The 16,425-nt window shown below is 39.4% G+C and overlaps 1 protein-coding gene across 2 annotated transcripts in view; it reads right to left on the reverse strand.

Moving 5' to 3' along the window:
* PLCH1 (phospholipase C eta 1) overlaps nucleotides 1-16,425 on the reverse strand; it is a gene marked incomplete at its 5' end in the record, with an annotated part of 239,409 nt that overhangs the window by 109,767 nt on the left and 113,217 nt on the right. The window lies entirely within an intron of this gene.

Genomic DNA, 16,425 nt, shown 5'->3' on the forward strand with positions numbered 1-16,425 from the left:
CGGCTGGGCCCGTGAGCCATGGCCAGTGAGCCTGCGCGTCCGGAGCCTGTGCTCTGCAACGGGAGAGGCCACAACAGTGAGAGGCCCGCGTACCGCAAAAAAAAAAAAAAATGTGATGAGGAAAAAAATCAAGTTTTTGCAATTAAACATAAAATATTTGTTAATGAATTTAGCTGCTAGGATTTTCTAAGTAGAGAAATAACTTGGTGATTGAACTCAGATAAAATCCAAATCACTTATTATCCAAGTCAATGCTATCATTTAAATTCTCCTCTTTGAGATGAACCTTGATGGAAGTGAGCATCTGTATCTGTTGGTGGTGTCTGTTTCCCTTTCTTTGTTAATTGCACCCACTTTTCCTTTGGAAATACTTCTTTCCCATTCCATGTGCCTTTGGTGGCCCGTCAATCACCCCAAGCAAGAAATGGTCACCTGACTTAAGCTGAGAGCAAACCTGACTCCCTTTCAAGGAACATACACCCTGAGTAAAGCACTGAATGAAAACAGAACTGAGTCATTTCAAAGTACAAGATTTAAGAGACACTCCTGGTTGGCCATCCCAAGATGTTACAGTTGTCACAGTTACTCTTCCTGAAGCTGGCAAATTATTCCATTTTCCCCTTGGCTCTCCAAGTTATACAATACTCTTCCAAACGCCCTTTTCTCATTGCATCAGCCAGAAACAGCTTCTGTTTCACCGACTAATATACATAGGACAGATGCAACCATTAAAGCACTAGGAACAACTGGCTCTGAGTACCTACCTGATCAAGCAGCCTACCATTAGATAAAAGAAACGCAGTAAGTCAACTCCAACAATGTTAGCCTTCGGCTTCTTTGGCTAACTTGTTTTTACTAGGAAAAATCCTGATCCCAAAGCTTAACATTGTATGCACAGAGTACTCAAGGTAACTTCAACATAACCAACTTCCACTATTTCCTCCATGCAGAGTCTTTCCTTCGCCCAAAGAAATCAAGGAAGAACTGCACAAAATCAAGCATGGTTTTGGGATTTGATTCTGCAAGAAAGGTGAAGTGTAGGTTGCTCTTACCCATTTCATATGACATACCAAATATACAAGTAATAAAATACTGCTTAAGAAAAAAAACACGCAAACTTAAAATGTTTACTTTGAAGACCAGAACAAAATCTGAGATTTGGTTTCATGTACATTAGTAAATTTACCTACCACTGAGCACCATTCATTTAGGTAATGAGAGCCACAGATTTGAATTCTTGACAGTCACCCTGACCATCTCACACCAGTCATTAGAGGGAGAACAGAAGACAGCCAGTGTATCAAGATTAAATCATCAAGTCTAACCACGCAAGCCAAAACTCCCAGAAAAATCTATTAGAACTTCTTTGGCCACTGACCTTAGGTCACATCAGTAAGCAGATATTCACAGTCACCCCCTGCACCATGCACAGGGCTATATAATGAGGTGAAGCAGAGAACAAGGAGACTTTGACTTAAAGAGGTTAACTTTCAAGAGCATGAAACCTTTAAAAAGATAACTTATAAATGGTAGTTTAGAGCTATGATTCAGAACAGTGTTTGGATCTAGACAGCCTGGGATGGAACTCCATATCTGCCACTTATTAGCTGTAGGAGGTTAGGCCCATTATTTAATCCCTCTGTGCCTCTATGTCTTTGTGTATAAAATGGCAATAATGTTACCCCTTGAAATGTTGTTGAAGACTGAATGAGTTAATTCATGTAAAGTACTGAAAATGGTGCCTGGAACAATATAAACACTATAAATGGTAGCTATTATTACAGTTTTATTACTGATATTTTAAAAAATAAATGCCAAGACAAAAATACATGAGAGTCCATAGTAAAAAGAGAATACAGTGTGCTGGGATGGGGTTGAGTGTAGTAATAAAACAGTGTCAATGGAGGCTTGGGGACAGGAAAGAGCAGGGGTATGATCAGAGGATAGGAAGAGATGGTCCTCTGTCTACAGTGACCTAAAAGGGGATTAACAGGATATTTGATTCTTTGGGCCAGATAAGACTAGGTGTCAGGGGTTAGGAATGCTGGCCTAAGATTGAAATCCAACAGCAATAAGAGAGAGACTCACTCGATATTTCTGAGCAAAGGAGTAGTGGGATAAAAAAACATAATTCAGGAAGATGTCTGTTTGGGAAGAGAGAATAAAATGAACTGTTTATACCAGAACAGAAAATTGAATTAACTGTACCATCAGAGATCTAAAGCAAAGACTACAGACCTATGGAAAGGACCCTCTATATATCTGGCATGGTGCCCTCTACTTTACTCACACTGCCCCTTCCTTCCCTTTACTTTTCACAGTCCCATTTCTTTTCCCTGAAATGGAACTGCTATGGCTACAATATTCTCAGCATTTTAACAGGAAAAGCACGGCGATATAAAAGTTTAATCACTTACTTGAGCTAATAAATACCGCCTATCACTTAGCATCGTCCAAAGAAACCCAAACATTTTAGAAAGTGGAATCCAACCCCTTAGAGAGGGAGTGTGTTTGAATAAGATATTAAATATTCGCTAGCTTCACATTTATGCCACCAACTCATCCATGGGCTAAAACTCCAGCATTATCCGTTGCCATGAACAAGTACATATGATCAAAATATACTTGGCAGAGCTAGGGTATGAATCAATGTCCTGCTTAAAGTGTTCATGTAGTCGCTTTATGCTTTCTCCATGATGTTCCCTATCACACAAAAAAAGCCACATAGTCAGTCACCTTGAAAAAAATCAAGTCTAGTGAAGTCTTGAAAGTCATCTAAACCCATTTCTCCCTTCCTCAAATGAGACAGTCCATTGGAGCTGTACAGCTAACCAGAGAAGGAGAACCCTCCTTCTTTCTAACTCATTCCCACTGGGTAATAATCACCCATGTTAGAGACAAAATATTCTTCCAGTGTCAGCTAAACTACTTAAGGGTCAGCATAATCTCTTCATGTTCTACCTTCAGTTGAGATAGGTAACAGTACCCACTATAAAAGTCATTCACCAGCCATGCCAGATCAGTAGATTCCATAAAATAGGGTGAGAAACAAGGAGACAAAGGCAAAATTCCAGGGGCAGGAAAACAAAGGAAGAGTGCCAGAGGCTTAGGATGATGTAACCTCATCACACACATTTCCACTGCTGCAAGGTATCTGGGGAAAGTCTGCAAATGCAGGTTACAGATTCAGGCAGCTACAAACTATGTCTCTGATATCACATTCTCCCTGTGGTAGCCTTAATATTTTTAGAAAAGAAGTTTATTTGGATACAATGCAGCAATGTTCAAGAATATTAAGGGAGAAACGCCCATGAGCCCATTACATAACACACATACTGTTTTTGTCTATTGTGCTCCAGGCCTCAATATGAATACATAGCTGACATATTTGTTGCAATCATGATATTTCAGCCATTTGGCACCCTGCTTTTTTTTCATTTGTATTGTAAACAGCTTTCCATGTTTTTACAGACTCTTAATAATTATTATTTTAATCGCTGCATAACAGAATAGTATAAATATTTAAAGAGCAGAACAGATGAGTAGAGGACTACATTTCTAACTTTACTACATAATTAGAGTTTTAAAACTCTCAGTCTCATCTGTAAAATAAAAGGCATAACAAAGTGGTCTATAAGGTCCTTTAGAATTCATCTCTTTAAAGGGATTAAATCAATCATTTCTGCCACAGTTAGTTTAAAATAAGTAAATTTCCTTAGGGTTTATCATTTCACTAATTCCCTCAAGCAGAAAATGCTGTTAAAAAATACATTTCCTATTTGAAGCATTGTAGTAGAAAGTATCATTTGGGGGGAGAGATGCCTAACATTGCCACTAAGTCTATATGGCATCCAAGTGGGTTCAAGTCTTTAAGCCAAGGTCGAATCAGAGAAAATCACATTCTGTTAGGAATGCCATACATGCCACCTGATGACAGCTTTGAGATATAACTTACATACATTAAAATTCAAATGTTTTAAATGTACAGTTCCATGGCTTTGGCAATTTAGAGTTGTGTGATGATCTAATTTTATTTTACTTTTTTTTTTTAACTTTTTTGGGGTGCGTTGGGCCTTTGTTGCTGCACGTGGGCTTTCTCTGGTTGTGGTGCGCAGGCTTCTCATTGTGGTAGCTTCTATTGTTGCTGAGCATGGGCTCTAGGCGTGCAGGCTTCAGTAGTTGCAACACATGGGCTTAGTAGCACGTGGTGCCCTAGAACACATGGGCTTCAGTAGTTGCGGCATGTGTGCTCAGTAGTTGTGCCTCGTGGCTTTAGAGCACAGGCTCAGTAGTCGTGACGCACGGGCTTAGTTGCTCCACAGCATGTGGGATCTTCCTGGACCAGGGATCGAACTCATGTCCCCTGAATTGGCAAGCAGATTCTTAACCACTGTGCCACCAGGGAAGTCCCTGATGATCTAATTTTAGAAAATTTCCATCACCCCAAGAAGAAACCTCATGCCCATTTGCAGTCACTTCCCATTTTCACTCACAGTCCTAGACAACCACCAACCTACTTTCTGTCTCTACAGATGGGTCTTTTGCAGATATTTCATATAAATGAAAATCATACAATATGCAGCCTTTTATGTCTGGCTTCTTTCACTCAGCATAATGTTTCTGAAGTTCCTATGATGACTGTGTTCATTTGCTTTGTCTTCTCTTTCGCCTTCTTCCCTGACATCACACGAAACTCTTCCACTGTCACTTAGGGTAAAAATGATGCAGAATGGGAGACTGGCTGAATAAAATAATATAAACATAACACAAGGCAGTACTATGCAACTATAAAAAATAATAAGATCTCTATGAACTGATACAGGGTTTCCAGGAGATAATAGTAAGTGAAAAAGGCAAAGCGTTAAGTAAGCATATATACATTTATAGTATGCTACTTCTTGTGTAATAAAAAAGGATGGGAATTTTTTAATATACAAATATTGTTTATCATTACAAAAAGAAATATAAGAAGGATAGCCCAGAAAACAGTGAAGCTGGTTACCTATAAGGGTGGGAGAGAATTGAGTGAAGAGGGTAAGGAAGGGACTGATACCGCTCGTAGGATCCTACATGTTCAAAGTTAAAATTGAATCAGTGAGAATGAGAGGAGTGGAAACAAACACAAAAAGTAAACAAATTCATACACACATAGACACGAGTATTCGTGTATGTATTTGTATGCTTGTGTGTACATATACACAAGCATACAGATCTTCTATTTCCTAGATCTGTTCTCTAAAAGGCCAAGAAGCAAAATCCCCTCCAATAGTAATGAGCACACCTGGTGCCCTGCTCATTCTCTGCTCTAAAGGTCACCTTGAGACAGTTTCTCACATACAGCCTCATCCATGCCTGTGCCGAGACCATACAAAAATATCACTTGCACTCTCTTGTAAACACATCTATTCTGGGACACTGACCAACAAAAACTGTGCGGAGCGGGCAAAAAAAAAAAAAGTCCAGATCCTCTGCAAGAGAATCTTTTCAGCCAAAAGGTACATGAAAAATGTGAATTGATTTCTTGCCAGCTTCCACAGATCACAGTAAATCTGTGTGGCTGAAAGGGATTAGTTTCTGAAAACAATTTCATTTCTATGTGGAAACGGTACCAAACAATGCAGGTAATGTTTCTGTCAAAGGAAGGAAAGGGAGATTTCCTAAAATCATCAGAGCAGAAGTAAAGGGTATACTTAAGTCTCAGCATAGACCAAAAACATATTTTGGGACCTGGTACATAGTGAATCCTGAGACACCTTGTTGATGGGCTGGATGACAGAGTCAGTCCAGATTTAGGGACAGAAGGAGGGGTAGCAAAAAGAGCTCTGGTTTGGGTTCCGTCACTAGCTGTGTGGACTTCAGAAGGTCACTGAGTATTGCTGATTATCCTACTTCCCTCAACCTAAAAATACATTTTTCTCTAAGTTCTGTGATCTGGCTGATCTGGCTTTCACAAATATTATTTTACCTTTCGATAAGCTGAAAGTCTAGTTCAATCCAAATGCCTATTAGAATAACTTTAAAGGAAAAAAAAAAGCTGATTAACATCTGGATCTCTTACTACAGATATGAATTTTCAAAATGATCTTTATATAAAATATAACTGCTCTCACAGGGAATGGCTTCCACTTGAAATGCTCTTCATGCCAGTAATAAGGCCTTAAAGGCAAATAATATCAGCTTATAAGTGTGCTTACAAACAGCCGTGGAGACTCCACTCTTATTAAGTCATGATTCTTCCCAGTGAAGAGCAAACAATGTGAAGTTCATTGATTTTTTTTTTCATTGCCTAAATCACTCTTATGTAGAAGATAAGATTATTTGAAAGGCTTTTAGAAATTAATTGATTAGCAGTAACATTCTAGAACTTGTTTGCAAACTCTATATACACATAATCACTATGTTTGCAAAGTTGATAAATACATATGGGAGGATTTAGGTCAAAGAAAGGGTGAAATGAATTAATCAGTAATTTTTTAAATGTCAGAACCTCTTTTCTATTTTATTACAGCCTTTAACATGATACTTTCTTTTTAAACAAGACCTGTCTAGGCTGCTAACTGGCTCATCATTGATAAGTCTTTCCAACAGCTTTGCCTCCAATTTTCTCATCTATAAAAACAAGGAATCTGTTTGCTGGTTCCTTAGACCCTTTCTAGCAAATACTAAAAATCTATAATATACCAGGTCTAGCTTTTGTAAACTTTATCACAGTGATACTACAACTTCATGGGAATGACAGCTCTAGTAAGTAGTATGTAAAAATAACAATAAAATAGGGGTGGGATGCAAAAATAAATAGGGACAATAAGGAATGGGGGTGGGGAACGTGGCATGGATCAGGTGAACTCCAGAGAAGACAGAGTTTGAGCCTGACCCCTGATGAAATTAATAAGAGCACTTGGTGCATTTTTTACATTGCTCTTGTTCTAGGTCTGTGCACATTTTTTCTTCCCACTTAGAGTATGCAAACAGTAGCTGTGATTACTTTAAATGAATGACAAATACTCTGTTTACCACAGTAAAAATTAGACCTTGACATTTCTTTTTAGTAACTAGAAAGCCAGTTTCATTTATTGCTTACTCCTCAACTTAGTTGTTTCCTTGGTGACACTGGACAAGGGGACTTAGTGAGGCTTAACCTTCCCTAAAACCAGTAAAATATTTTCCCTTAGTTCTACAAAAGCTGCCATGTCAAAGCACAAAAGCATCTCTACTGGGCATATTAAAAAGAATAAAAAGTTTACTATACCATGTATTAATTTCAAAATGCTAGCTTGTTGTTTGACTGATGGTTAGGTCAAAATGGAAGGGTACACAGCTGTTAGGAGACGGAAGTCAGGTGTGATCCTTGGACAAATCCAACTTCTCTTAGGGCAGCAACTGGTCCCCAAGCTTGGCTTTCTTTGAGATAACAGACTTCCAGACCATGTCTCCAGAAATCCTTGTTGCTTAAGAATCTGTATTTTAAAAGCTCTTGCAGGTAATTCTGAGGCCCATTTAAGTTTGGAAAACAGTTCCAGGCACCATTACTGCTCACCATACCTGTTTAGCATGTGGTTATTGGGAGCCAATCAGCTTCCCAGGTACAGCACTTAATTCAGAGTCACTTAAATGAAAGAAGCAAAGGCTTACTAGCTCGGTTGTATATTAGGATGTTAGCACAAAGTCTCATCCCCTACTGAAAAAATATGAAATATCCCAGTTAAAGCAGGTGTTAAAAGATATGAAAATTCTGATTTTCAAATAATCGTTATTATGTCTCTATAATTTCTTGTCCCCTTGGGAGCTGCTCAGCACCTCACAATTTCAGATCTACTCTAACTTGTAATTAGCTGTTAAGTAGGGCAGAGGTGCTTTCTTAGTTCGGAGCCTTATGACCAGTCCGCATTTTATCTGATCTCACCTACACCCCAACCAGAGACACTTCTTTGAAAAGCAAGATACCTCGACAGGAAACTTACACAGTGTGCTACACACACTAACACAGAATAAGTGTCTGTTGAGGTTGTTAGTGTCTCATTTATTTCTTTTCTTTCTTTCTTTCTTTTTTTGCGGTACGCAGGCCTCTCACTGTTGTGGCCTCTCCCGTTGCGGAGCACAGGCTCCGGCCGCGCAGGCTCAGCAGCCATGGCTCACGGGCCCAGCCGCTCCGCGGCATGTGGGATCTTCCCGGACCGGGGCACGAACCCGCGTCCCCTGCATCAGCAGGTGGACTCTCAACTACTGCGCCACCAGGGAAGCCCTCATTTATTTCTTAAAGTCACTGTACACACTTTCCACTTACCTCCTGTTTTATTTTAATTGCATTTTAAAAGAATGTCTATTTTGTACTCTAACAAATTCATAAACCCCCAGCAGTTCCCAGTTCTTACACTTAAGCCTCTATATCCCTCAGCAACCACTGGTTTGCGGAGTCGATCCTTTTTTGCCAAAAACAGCAACAACAACAACAAAGTCAAGAAAGTTTAACTGATTTCATGCAAACTGTCCTAATTTTGTCCACAGAAGTCCTACTTCTGTATGCCTGTAAGGCTTTCTGTCTGTGAGTCAAAGAACAGAGAATGGAGAAAGAGATCACATTTTCTCTAGAAAACAAAGAGCTTCCCTACCCCCAAGTCTTTTTGCTTTCAGGCCAATGGTCTCCCAAGGGCTGAAGGAGTCAGAGACCACCTGCTGAGCTGAAGCAGGCCTGGCATCTTCCAGCCACAGCCAGTTGGAAACCAAGTTGTACGGCATTTAAAGCAGGGACTTTATTTCTGCGGCAGGTGGTTTTGTGCGGGGGGGAGAAAAAAAAATCCATGATAAAAAAAAAAAAAGATCTCCCTGTGGTAAGGAAAATGCTTCAGCATATCCCCTCAGGTTTATTTTTCAAAAATCGTTTGCCCCTCACCCCAACCCTGGTCCTAATATCATAAGCTTTTCCTTTTTTGTTTTTTTAATACTACGTAAACATCACTAAGTAACTGAGCATTCACCATAGCTTATTTGTGGCACTTTGATTAGAGTCGTTATCCCAAATCACTGACTACAGATCTTAAAATCATTTTTTTAAGTAGAAAAATCTAAAAATGGGAGAAAGATGAAAAAACCCAAAAACTTCTTTTAAGCAAAATTTGCATGTATAATCAGAGCAGATGTGCTATAAAGTTTTCTAAATAGTCAGTCCCCCCCCCAACAAAAAGGCCAGCATTAAAACCGAAACTAACTGGTTACAAGACTCCTTGAGTCTCTCTGCATTCAGAAATAATTACACACACTAACACATGCATGTGCATGTGAACACAAACATTCTCACACTTCTTCAGCAGTATAAGGATGTCCACCAAGCAAGAACAAACAGGGCTGAGAAGTGTCCATGATCACCCTATGACTGGTGGGGTAAATCTTGGGAAGCATACAGGAATTGACAAGGGACAGAAAAAATGTCAGAGAGGGTCGGGAGAATGTCAGGGATGGATCAAGAAAGAATAGGAAATATTAAACACAATGGTGGCAGGGACAAGAAGAAGCAACTAGAAGCAAAACTTTCAATGGTGAAGAAGAGAGTCAGTGAGAAAGAACCAAAAGATAAGAAAGAGCTGTGGCCCAGGAAAAAAGTAGGAGGTAGGCAGAAAGATGATGAACACCTGACAGCTGTCTTAATGTCAGAAACATAGGACACTGGGAGAGTCATATATGACATCAGTAGTCAATGGAATGCAGGACCTATTTCAGCCACTATCGTCTACACAATTTTAAGCACGTAAGCAACGCCATATGACTCAGTCTGTCCTCATAGAAGCTTTTCCAGAGTAAGGATTCTACACTTTCTATAACATAGGCAAAGGATAGAAGTCCTAATAGAAAAGGATGACAAACTTAACTACATGTAAAAATATCTATATAAACCATAAACATAATTCAAAATTAGCAAAAGATTAGGAGAAAACATTTGCAAAGAGACATAACAGAAAAAAGGATTAATATCCATGATCTAAAGGGTTCCTGCAAGTCAACAGGCAAAAGGATAAGAAGAGACAATTCACAGAAGAAATGACCAATAAATAGATAGAAGAAAATGCTTAACCTTACTCATGGTTAAAAGTTTAAAGTAAAAAGTGAAATGATATTTCACTTGATAAGCACAAATTTTAATGTGAAGAAAGCTATTGTGGATGAAGTTGCAGGGCTAATAATAAGATTATAAATTAGGTAACATTATTTGAATCAATTTAGCAATATTTACCTACATATAAAATAAACATGCATTTTGACCTTGCAATCATAGTACCAGGGCTTTATCCTGTACAAATACTGGCATAATAAAGCAAGAAATAGAGGTAATATGGCTGATCACTACCACCTTGTTCGTAATTGTCTAAAAACAAACTAGAAACCACCTAAATGTCAATGAGGCCTGATTAAATTATGAGTTAATCATAAAATATTATGATGTCATTTAAAATAATACAATAGGTCTAAATTTCACAAAAGAGAAAGCTGTCCAAGATACAGTATTAAGTGAATAAAAAGTTACAAAGCAATATTTAGAGCATGACAATTCTATTTGAGTTTTGTAACACACATAAATATATGTTATATAGTCTTGGAAAATTTCTGGAATTTGTGGAAAAGGAATGGTACTTAAAGAGGAAGAGAAAAGGGTACTTCAATTCCTACCTTAAAGCCTTCTGTACTGCTACAGGATTTTCTTGTCTTTGCCGTAAGCCAGTACTGCTTTGAAAAAAAATTTTTTTAACGTATGGGAAGTGTTATATTTACTTTAAAATTGCATGTACTTTGCAAGAGCAAGCAAAATAAAATATTGCCACTCCTTTGCAATTCTGCCAACTGCAAACATGATGAAGCAAATAAAAAAAAAAAAGTCCAAAGACCTGCATTCAAATCTTGGGTTCATTTCTCAGTCACATTGTCACCTGGCCTACCTAGCTGACTCTGAGCCAGTCACCTCACATGTTAAACACAATAATCATGGTAAAGATTCAATGAGATGAAGTATAGTAAGTGTCATGCTCAATTCTCAGCACACATTGCACCTTCAACAAACACTAGTTTCTCTCCTTCCTAAATGATATCAAAGCTCAGAGAAACTAGCAGCTCAGGGTATTGTCAGCAGACTCTGAATCACTGAAAACTCTATGGCAGGACAATACAACTGCTTCCAAATACTGAAGGAACATTTGGTTTCTATACCACCCTATGCAATGTGGCCTAATCCTGGGGTATTGATTCCAGTCCACACACAGATGACTCCAAGTGTAGATCTCCAGCACCATTCTCCACCTTCAGTTTCAGGCATCTACGTACAACTGCCGGATGACAGCGCTGGGATATCTAAGAATCTTAAACATCATATCAATCCTAAACCTGCTCCTGCCCCAGCCTCCCCATCTCAGTAAATGGCTTCACCAACCCCTAAATTGTTTAAGCCCAAAACCAAGAAGTCATCATTGTTTCCTTTCTCCATCCTTCACAAAGTCTTGACTCTTCAGCGAAAGCACAACCCAAATTCACCATTTCTCTCTGTCAGTATGGCAACCTGGTGATTCAAACCCCACCATCATCTCCCTCCTACATGTCTAAGCATTCCAGCTGACCTCTCTGCTAAAAGTTCTCCATGTCATGACCTCTCTGCCAAAAGTTCTCCGAAGTCCTCTCCTCATAGAAGTTCTCCATGTCATAGCTATTGTGGTATTTTTTTTCTTTTTCTTGTTTTTTTTTCTGTAGGTCCTTGTTGTTTATACATTTTATATACAGTAGTGTGTATCTGCTAATCACAAACTCCTAATTTATCCCTCCCCTAACCCCTTTTCCCTTTGGTAACCATAAGTTTGTTTTCTATGTCTGTGAGTGTGTTTCTGTTTTTTATATAAGTTCATTTGTATATGTTTTTTTCTTTTCAGCTGCATTGGGTCTTTGTTGCTGCGTGAGGGCTTTCTCTAGTTGTGGTGAGCGGGGGCTACTCTTTGTTGAGGTGTGCGGGCTTCTCACAGCAGGGGCTTCTCTTGTTGCAGAGCATGGGCTCTAGGCGCGCGGGCTTCAGTAGTTGTGGCACGCCAGCTCAGTAGTTGTGGCTCGCGGGCTCTAGAGCACAGGCTCAGTAGCTGTGGCGCACGGGCTTAGTTGCTCCATGGCATGTGGGATCTTCCTGGACCAGGGATCGAACCCGTGTCCCCTGCACTGTCAGGCAGATTCTTAACCACTGCACTACCAGGGAAATCCCTGTATCATATTTTAGATTCCACAAATAAGTGATATCATATGGTATTTGTCTTTGTCTGACTTTCTTCACTTAGTATGATAATCTCTAGGTCCATCCACGTTGCTGCAAGTGGCATTATTTCATTCTTTTTTATGGCTGAGTAGTATTCCATTGTATATATGTACCACACCTTCTTTATCCATTCCTCTGTCGATACACATTTAGGTTGCTTCCATGTCTTGGCTATTGTGAATAGTGCTGCTGTGAACATTGAGGTGCATGTATCTTTTCAAATTAGAGTTTTCTCCAGATATAGGCCCAGGGGAGGGACTGCAGGATCATATATCTCTATTTTTAGCTTTTTAAGGAACCTCCATACTGTTCTCCATAGTGTCCGCACCAATTTACATTCCCACCAACAGTGTAGGAGGGTTCCCTTTTCTCCACTCTCTCTCCAGCACTTATTATTTGTAGACTTTTTAATGATGGCCATTCTGACCAATGTGAGGTGATACCTCGTAGTTTTGATTTGCATTTCTCTATTTAGGTCTTCTGCCCGTTTTGTGATTGGGTTGGGTTATTTTGTTGTTGTTGTTGTTATTAATGTGATATTTTTTAAAGGTCAAGTAGACTTTTCAGAAAACTCCAACAGCCTCTCACAATAAGTATAATCAATCCCAAACTCCTCCCTCCAGCCTGTCTCTCTTACTCCTCTTCCTATGATCACTGGGCTCCACGTGGTTCTCCAGTTCCCTGTGACTCACTGTCCCTTCTCTCTCGAATGCTTTCCCTCCATATTTTTGCAAGACTGACTCCTTCTTGCAATTCAGGTTAGAATTAAGTAACACAGAGGAATAGGTCCTGATCACCCAAACTGGAGACGCCTCCTGGTTGTCTATTATTAACAGCCATTTACTTTATTTTCTGTCATTTCCCACTAAAATGTTAGCTCCACGAAAATAGAAATGTTTTATTCACTCATGATTCCCTGTGCCTAGAACAGTGCCTGGCACACAGTGGTGATGCCACACGTTTTTGTTTATTGGATTAAAGATTTTGTGGTTCCTGATGAACAGATCTAAAAGAGATCCCCGACTGTTATCTGTCGCCATGAAAAAAAAGTATTTATGAATAAAAGCTGGGGATTGATTTGTATTTATCCCAGGAACAGTGATTTCTTTAGCGTTTAAAACTAAGGTTAGAGTAAGAGTCAATATGCATGATGAGAAATGGTAACTATCAGCTTAGTGGCAATCAATGTATCGTCATTTCTGCTAATAATGAATAATATGACTGACAGTGTTTTTATTAGACCTTTCAGAGTATAGTGGAGTCACCTAGCTGGCCGGAGGGCTCATCTAATCAACATATTTTATTCCCCCAGAACTCCAAGTTAAGTATAAGTAAACTTCCTAAAGCTGTTTGTGAGCTCTCCATGTGATTTCACTGTATTATGGATGAGGCAGCATTATTATACGCCCTTTCAGTTATTCGGATGACTCATCCGCTCATTTGCTATCTACCATCTAGATTTGCTTTTTTCTGACTCCTGCACTTTAGTGAATCACACAAAAGTAAGGCTCCAACATTACATCTGTATACTGTACATGACAAGAAAAGGAAAAAAGACTAGAAGACTTTATACCAAAATGCCAACTGTAGTCATTTCTGGATTACAGGGTTAAGGATGATTTATCATTTTCTTCATTTTCTTCCGTGTTTTCCACTGTTTACAGTTAACAAGCAATATTTTAAAAATAACTTTTTTGTTTAAATATCTAATATGCTATTTGCCCATATAGAATAAGAACTGAAAAAGATTTGAAAATTAAAAGACAAATACTGAAATGCCTTAATATGATGGAGAAAGTTTTTAGAACTTAAAATATTCTTTTTCAGTTACCACAAAAACTACTTCTAATCTTTAATTTTGAAGAGAAAAATATCTGCCTTATTCCTAAAAGTCATTTCTCTTAACCCTAAAATTTGATCCAAATTTATTATTAAAAATTTTACTGATCCATATTTAAGTCACATTTGCCTGACTTAGAGCCATAGCAAAGCATAAGACAGAAAACAATTCTGGTAATTTTGGTAAATTCAGAAAAGCATAGTAGTAGATCCAACAAACAAATCACAGGCCTTAAAAATGGGATGAGGCTTCCCTGGTGGCGCAGTGGTTGAGAGTCCGCCTGGCGATGCAGGGGACACGGGTTGGTGCCCCGGTCCGGGAAGATCCCACATGCCGCAGAGCGGCTGGGCCCGTGAGCCATGGCCGCTGAGCCTGTGCGTCCGGAGCCTGTGCTCCGCAACGGGAGAGGCCACAACAGTGAGAGGCCCACGTACCGAAAAAAAAAAAAAAAAAAAAATTGGATGGTGTACTTGCACATAAGTGATTGTATAAGCCTCAGTATAATGCTAGGATCATTGCCAAATTCAAGCTATGCTATGTTTAAACATAATGCATGTACCAGGAGCAATAGGACTTCAGTCCAAAAAAAACCAGTGAGGCAGCAGCATAAGTCAACACCCAGGAGATGCACAAGCCTTCCCAGGATGTCTGCTCACCCTGCCCTGGGTCACAACATTCATAGGGGATTCAACAAGCTATAGACCCTCATCCCATTAGGCTGCTTCCCTAAAGATCTATTCACAGGACAATTACGTCCCAGTCTGCATGCTCTTCTAAATTTTTGCAACTGACTCAGCACTGCAATTGCTAATAAGTGCTGTAATCAGAAATTCTTTTCCTCTAGCAGAACAAGAGCAATTCAAACATCGGAGTTTATCCTCACAATCCAGATCTGAAAGCGAAAAAAGCACCAACTAGGCCTACATCTTCTTTAAATCTCAGAAAACATTCGCAGCGCTGTGAAAGCAGTGTGATTCTAATGATAGAAAACACTTTTGATGAATAATGCAAAAGCATCTGTCAGTATTTAGGAAACAATCACCACTACTGGCCATTTGAACAAGTCCATTCTAGGTGAATGGATAACCGGAAGGACTCTTCTTTGTTTTTAAGTATTCAATTCAGGAACATAAAAATAATCAACAAGGTTCATTTAACTGGAATCATATTTCCAACCAATGTACCCTTCCTTCTGTTCTTGAAATGTGGGGATCCAAGGTTTAAGCCGTTCAAGCCAGCTTGACTCATCTAAAGCAGCTTTCAGTAGTTTCACAGTGACCATCAGCTCTGTCAGAGGGTGGATGTGGTGTCAGAGGGTCATACCAGCAAATGATAACTACTATGTTAAAAGAGCTATTCTCAGTGGCATAAGTGTCCCAGCTACCAAAAAGCTACAAGTGGAAACCCTACAAAACCAGCTGATTTGTTGTTATAAAGTATCCTATTCCAACGCATTGCAAGCACTCACTACTCCCTGTATCTCTATCAAAACCAAAAAGTCAGATCTCCTTTAAATCAATTACCATGCTCTAGTCCAGAATTTGGAATTATTCAGGACAACTGAATCAAGTATCTATTACCTTCCAGAGCCATCATCATATCCATGAACAAATCAGCTATAAAGCAGTGTATCACTAGAGACAAAATATTTCCCAGTCCAAGCTGCAGTTTTTTTTTGTTGTTGTTGTTGGGGGTAGGAGTTTATTAATTAAGTTATTTATTTTTGGTTGTGTTGGGTCTTCGTTTCTGTGTGAGGGCTTTCTCTAGTTGTGGCAAGCGGGGGCCACTCTTCATCGCGGTGCGCGGGCCTCTCACTATCGCCGCCTCTCTTGTTGCGGAGCACAGTCTCCAGATGTGCAGGCTCAGCAGTTGTGGCTCACGGGCATAGTTGCTCCGCAGCATGTGGGATCTTCCTAGACCAGGGCTTGAACCCGTGTCCCCTGCATTAGCAGGCAGATTCTCAACCACTGCACCACAAGGGAAGCCCCAAGCTGCAGTTTTTATAATACAATTTTCTACCTTCCTCATCTATATTCTGAGATGACTGGGCCTAAGTCAATTTAACTGTCTCTATATAGCCATGCCCATGTAAGCACTTTAAGATGCTTGATCACAGAAGATTGTTAAGGGCTCTGCTTAAAGGAAGATCTTACAAAAGGGGGAAAAAAATTCCCTTGTGCAGTTCATTTAAAATGAGAAAGACAGGGAAGGAGAAAGGGAGAAAGAGAGAGAGAGGAAGCAAGGAGGGAAAGGAAGAATTTCTTAAAGTTTCATCTGATTTATGGGAATCTTACTAGTAAATGAAAGAGGA

Source organism: Stenella coeruleoalba (genome assembly GCF_951394435.1).
Source record: "Stenella coeruleoalba genome assembly, chromosome: 5".
Taxonomy (NCBI): domain Eukaryota; kingdom Metazoa; phylum Chordata; class Mammalia; order Artiodactyla; family Delphinidae; genus Stenella; species Stenella coeruleoalba.